The 6029-nt window shown below is 41.1% G+C and overlaps 1 pseudogene; it reads right to left on the minus strand.

Annotated features, from left to right (window-relative positions):
* Positions 1 to 356: 356 nt before the first annotated feature.
* On the minus strand, positions 357 to 1335 carry LOC149188892 (glyoxylase I 4 pseudogene; annotated as a pseudogene).
* Between the last annotated feature and the right edge of the window lie 4694 nt (positions 1336 to 6029).

Raw genomic sequence — 6029 nt, forward strand, 5'->3', positions numbered from 1 at the left:
TAGAATTTCAAAATTTTAATAAAAAATATCAATAATCTTCTTTTATGATTTAGTAGATTTTAGAATTTCAAAATTTTAATAAAAAATATCAATAATCTTCTTGATTAATATATTATATTCATTTATCAATCAAATTCCATCGCTGTCAACTCATTTATCGATCAAGTTCCATTGCTGTCAATCACATAGTAGATATGCGTGGCTTTCAATTCACATGTGAAACAACGCCGCCAGGACCTGATTATTGATATTTATTGTAAAATCATATCCAAACAAACCTTTAACAGACAGGTTGATGATTTACACAGAAGACTCCTTTTGTCTTGGGCTCGCACTCACAAGAATCATATGATCTATCACTGTTGACTGAATTTGCGTACGTTTCTCTTTCTTTTGAAAGCCTCTGAATGGATTCCTGGGAATTCCAGATTGCAGGACGATGCAGACCCCACTGGAAAATTCTCACAGTTGCAGAGCTCAACCATATAGCAATCAGGATCATGGATGAAGAGCTGATCCACATTAATCCCTCCTTCCTCCACGATTCGTTTCACGTATTTGACGTTCTTTTCTTGCAACTTTCTCTCTACACCTTTCACGTCATCGCACTGCAGTTCCAAACATATGCAAATTCAGTATAATTATGTACCCGTGTCTGGAGTGTTGATGTTTAGAATTGGTTGGCAAGTAAAAGCAAAAAGACCTATATACAGAAATCAGCAGGAAAATCGGCTGGTAATTACTAATTATACATGGAGCTATAAATCTCTGCATCAAGAGGATAGTATAAGTGAATAATGTACCTGAAACGAGATGTGATTGTCCCGTGGATTGATTTCAGTTTTCTTGGAATGATGGTCCGGTTTTTGAGATTGCAATAAGTGGATGCTTATTCCGTAATTAAATAACCTGCAACAGTCCAAACCCAAAATTATAAACTAAAAACATCTGGTTTCCCAGGCAGAGACTCAATACGGTGTTTACACTCTAAACAGCTATAAATGTTTCTAAAATATATAATGAAAAAACGAAAACAAAAACATATTTTACATTGTTGAATGAGATGTACCCAATGGTATGGACCCAAAAAACTAATTGAAACGAAATCAATATACTTACCAGGCTCCATCAAATCCGAACGATGCAGGTCTTTTAACGAGAACGAAACCGAGGATTTCTTCGTAAAATCTAATGGACTCTTTTAGGGATGTACAAACGAAAGTAATATGATTCAATGACCTAAGAGAGAGGGGTCCTGATCCTGATCCTCCTCCGTTCTCAATAGAGTTCACCATTCTCGTCGAACGTTAAATATACGGTGTCTTTGTATTTCTGCTTTCGTCCTTATCAGAAAGACAATAATTGATCCGAAATGCCAAAACTACCGGACCAACAAGAAAATGCAGAGAGGGAAAATTGCTCGAAATGAGAGGATACAAAGAATGAATGTGAGGAAGTTGAGAAGTGGGCAAACATATAAATAGATGAAAATAGGATTGCTATTCAGTTGATCGTGACATCAGATGAAACTTGCATTGCAATTTGCCGTTTCTATAAGATGGCGTGAAGCAGAAACATATGTCCTCGTACAAAATAATAATCTTTTCGAAATCTTACACTGAATTAATCAAACTACGATGGTTGCATGTCAATCTAATTTGTCAAATAAAAGTAGATAAATAGTCATAAAAAAATTTGTTCTCGTTTTTAATATATCGTTGACCAAAATTAAAGTAAGGTGATTCATGAGTACAATGCATTCGACTTGTTTCAGTCAACGTCGCTCTCGAATCACTCGTTATTTAAAAAAGACATTGAATAATGGCAGAAAATATCGTCAACAGTTCTTTCGAATCACTTCTTATTATTTAAAAAAACATTGAATAATGATTAAAAAGATAATGGTTTTCTTATGGGTTAGTGTTACAAGTTTCTCTGAATAAGGGTTATTTTGCCAAGGTTATATGAGAATGTTACACATTGTTTAGCCTGTCGCTTATTTTTTAGTTTTTTTGGCATATATATTGATAAGCTAGAATAATGTTCACAAACTAATTGCAATGCGAGCATGTCCCTTGTCTCTTATTTCTTTTGCATATACATTGATAAGCTAGAACATTGTCTACAAACTAATTGTAATGAGAGTGTCCCTTGTCACGGAAGATGCAAGTTGTGTTGACTCATGTTCATTGGTATTGTTGTGTTGACCCCATGCTCATTGGTATTGTTGTGTTGACCCTATGCTCATTGGTATTATCATAACTCTTATTTTTTATGTTTCTGATGTTGTTCTTTTAATTAGCAATCATTACAACCTAGTAAAGGAATCCTCCAATATACTTCTTCCAAAATACATATGACCATTAATACAAATATAACAAAATTCGGGTTATTGTTCATCTTATGAGACCTAGAGTTGAATGAATGCATAATGGTTATGCCTTTATGAATAGTGTTTGATGGCGAAACCCTATATGAGAATGGCATAAAACCTAGCTGCACTATGGGCGGTGCCTCTACCATGGCGGTTCTGACCCTGATGCTTGACACCTGACAGTCTAGTTTTGCTAGTCCACAGGCATCAGAACGACACCGTCGCACCTCCAGTAACGTTTTTTTTTCTCGGGCACAACTTCCGTGGAACACCTGTTTTCCCAACAGCAGTTTCCACGATCACGAGTGACACCTAGCATGGAGGGGGTGGATAAAACAATGGTCCCTCATTCCCTCAAGGTCAACAGGACCTCACATCGTGTCATGTCGCTCTCGGGTCATTCTACTGCACCTCGGCGACTGCTGTCATCCTCATGCTCTCCTCTTGGTCGAAATCATCCATCAGCTACCAATACCTCCACTGTATGCCTTAAAGACGACCCTGGGCTCAATTGCCCCCCACTCTCCCCTACAACCCTGAATCTGCTTGGTTCCTTCTTGCAAGCATAGTCATCCTAGGTCGTGCCGCTCCCTCAGATTTTGGCATATAGAGTCAGTTCCAGTATTGTTGAAGCGTTGGGATCCCTTATTCGATCCTCAGAGACAACAGCTAGGAGCAGATCCTATATGGGTTCAGCTGCCAGGTCTCCCTCTGCAATACTGGACCCCCACGATATTCAAGAAAATTGGGGATGCCTTGGGTACCTACCTGTATCATGATTAATCCTTTGAATCAACAGGGATCATGACCATGGCCCGAATACTGGTGCATCTGGATATTAGAGCTCGGTTGGAGGAGAAGATTACCCTACTCTGGAGACATTTCTCTCGCAGGAAAAACTTGGACTACGAGGGGGTGCCTTTCCAGTTATACAAGGACTGTCGCCTGCTCATGAATTTAGTCTCGGCTGCAATGGGTTCGTCGCATAGGCATTCAAAAGAGTCGATGGTGGACATGCAACCCCCAGATCCAGATCGTACAAAGGAAGATGCTGGGAACACTATCCAAACCTCCCGTGCCTCCCAGATGTTGCCTCCATCTCCTCCTAAGACCATATCTAGATCTACGGTGGAAGCCACACCGTCTTTGGGTACTGTGTCTGCTCCTTGCTCCTGTCTTTCATTTTGATCAATTATCTATTTGCATGGTATCACTTCCTCCCTCCACTTGTTTTAATTCCATGCCCATTACTTGCTCCTTTATTCAACCACAACCTATTTTCTCCACTACCCCTTCGCTGATCTCTAGGCTGGTTGACCCCCCTTCATCTGGACAGTCTCCCATGGGCCTTCATGCCTATAACCTTCGTTCTTGTAGGCCATCCACACCTGATTCTCTCAGATTGGGTATCGGCCACGCTCCCTCTCATCATAAGCCTACTAGAGGGAGACCCTCCAAACTCGTCAAATATATAAAAATCGCAAGGGATGACATTGCCCAGGGCTGTCAAAACACAGTTGATTGGGTGCTTAGAGCAACAGACACCCCTTTCTTGGCTTGTTGATGAAATGGCTCTCCTTCAATTGCAGGGGCCTGGCCAACCCCCAAAAGAAACTGGCCCTCAAGAGACTCATAAATTGCGAACCCTGTGACATAATATTCCTACAAGAAACCTTGGGGCCCTCAGACCATACTGTCAAAATTCTCCTGAGTATCTTGCCTGGATGGCACTTTCAAGCCATGGATGTAGGAAGCATATCTGGGGGTCTTGCCCTCGGGATAAATCCCTAGGACATAATAGTGATCACTTCATGGGGAGGCCTTGGCTTCCTTGGCATGGATCTCTTCTCTGTAGCTTTGGGCAAATAGATCTGTATCATTAATATATATGTCCCTTATCAAAATAGGCTGGATTTCAAGAATTGATTTCTGGATGGGCTATTGATCAACTCCACCACTATTTCAGGAGGTGACCTTAATTTCTCCATTGGCCACGAAGAATAATGGGGCCATCACTCTCAACTTGATCCTCTTTCGGATCAGTTGACCTCTTTGCTTAATCAGAGAGGCCTCATTGATGTCCCTATGAATAAGAAGATGGCTAATTAGCATAACAAAAGAACTAGAGAGGCAACATTAGGGAGAAGACTGGACCGATTCCTTATCCATGAAGAACTACTGATGAATCTCACCATCTATAGACAATGGGTGGGCTTGGGAGGCATATCTGATCACTCGCCAATATACTTAGAATTGGTTGATGCCACAGCCAAGCCTCGAGGCCCATACAAGTTCAACTCGTCATGGCTAATTGACCTAGGCTATCTCAAGATGTAAGGCTGTTGGGTTCTGCAATAACCTACACCATCTCAAGCGTCTCTCGATTGATTGGGCCAAGCAAAACAAAGCTAAGGAGGATCGGGCCATATATGAATTAGAATCCATGATATCCAATCTCACGGACGAACATGGCAATGGTTATAACACCATAGAAACTAAACTATAGCTAGTGGAGATAGAAGCTTAGAGAGGTAAGATACTTCTGGCCCGGGAGGAAAGTTGGAGACTTAGGAGCAGGCCATCTGGTTACAAGTGGGGGATGGCAGCATGAAATTCTTCCATAAATTTGCAAATGGAAGGAAGGCCAACAACACGATTTGGTCGCTCCCATCGGATGATGGAATGTTGGCTAACACACATGCTCTTCTCTCAAAATTGGGCATCTTGTATTTCAAAAAGTTGTTCAAATCCCCTCCTTGTGCTACACTACCTGATATTATCCATACTGTTGGTCACTTCCCTAGGTTTGTCAAACCAAAAAGAATGGAGGAGCTCACTAAACCCGTCACTTTGGGGGAATTGGAAAGCACCCTCAAATGGTTCAAAGAGATAGAAGCTCGGGTCCGAATGATTGGCCTGTGGAGTTCTACCTTACCTTTTTTGACATTCTTTGACCTGATCTTCTTGTTGTGGTAGAAAAATGTGGAGCCCAGGGCAGATTACATGAACCCATTAACTCCACATTCATTTCCCTTATTCCCAAATTGGACTCCCCCTATCATTTAATGACCTCAGGTATATTTCCCTTTGCAATTTCCTTTACAAGATCATTGTTAAGATCATAGCTAACCGCATTAAACCTATTCTATCACAACATATTTCCCTGGAAAAGTTTTCCTTCTTACAAAACTGGCAAATCCTTGAGGCCATTGGAACTACCCAAGAGGCCCTTCACTCTATCAAGATGAAAAACCTAAAAGGAATGTTGCTCAAAATTGATCTCTCGAAGGCTTTTGATAAGGTTAGCTGGCTATATCTCAGGATGTTACTCACCCACCTGGGTTTCCCTCTGGCTTTCATTAGATGGATCATGTGCTGCATTACTTCAGTCTCCTTTACCATCCTTATCAACAGTTCAGCCTCCCACACCTTCCAGGCTGAGAGGGGACTGAAATAAGGATGTCCCCTTTCCCCCCTACTATTCCTTTTGGTTATGGAAGGTATCCGTAGAAATATTTCCTTGGAGAAGGTTGAAGGTAACCTTAAGGGTCCAAAAATAACAGATCAATGCTCTCTGACTCACCTCCTCTTTGTAGACGACATCCTTATATTCTTGGATGGTGGCATTTAGGACATAATCACCTTCACAGGGATT

This window comes from Pinus tabuliformis, chromosome 3_1 (genome assembly GCF_031772625.1).
Source record: "Pinus tabuliformis cultivar Carrire ecotype Pingquan chromosome 3_1, CPIR1, whole genome shotgun sequence".
NCBI lineage: Eukaryota > Viridiplantae > Streptophyta > Pinopsida > Pinales > Pinaceae > Pinus > Pinus tabuliformis.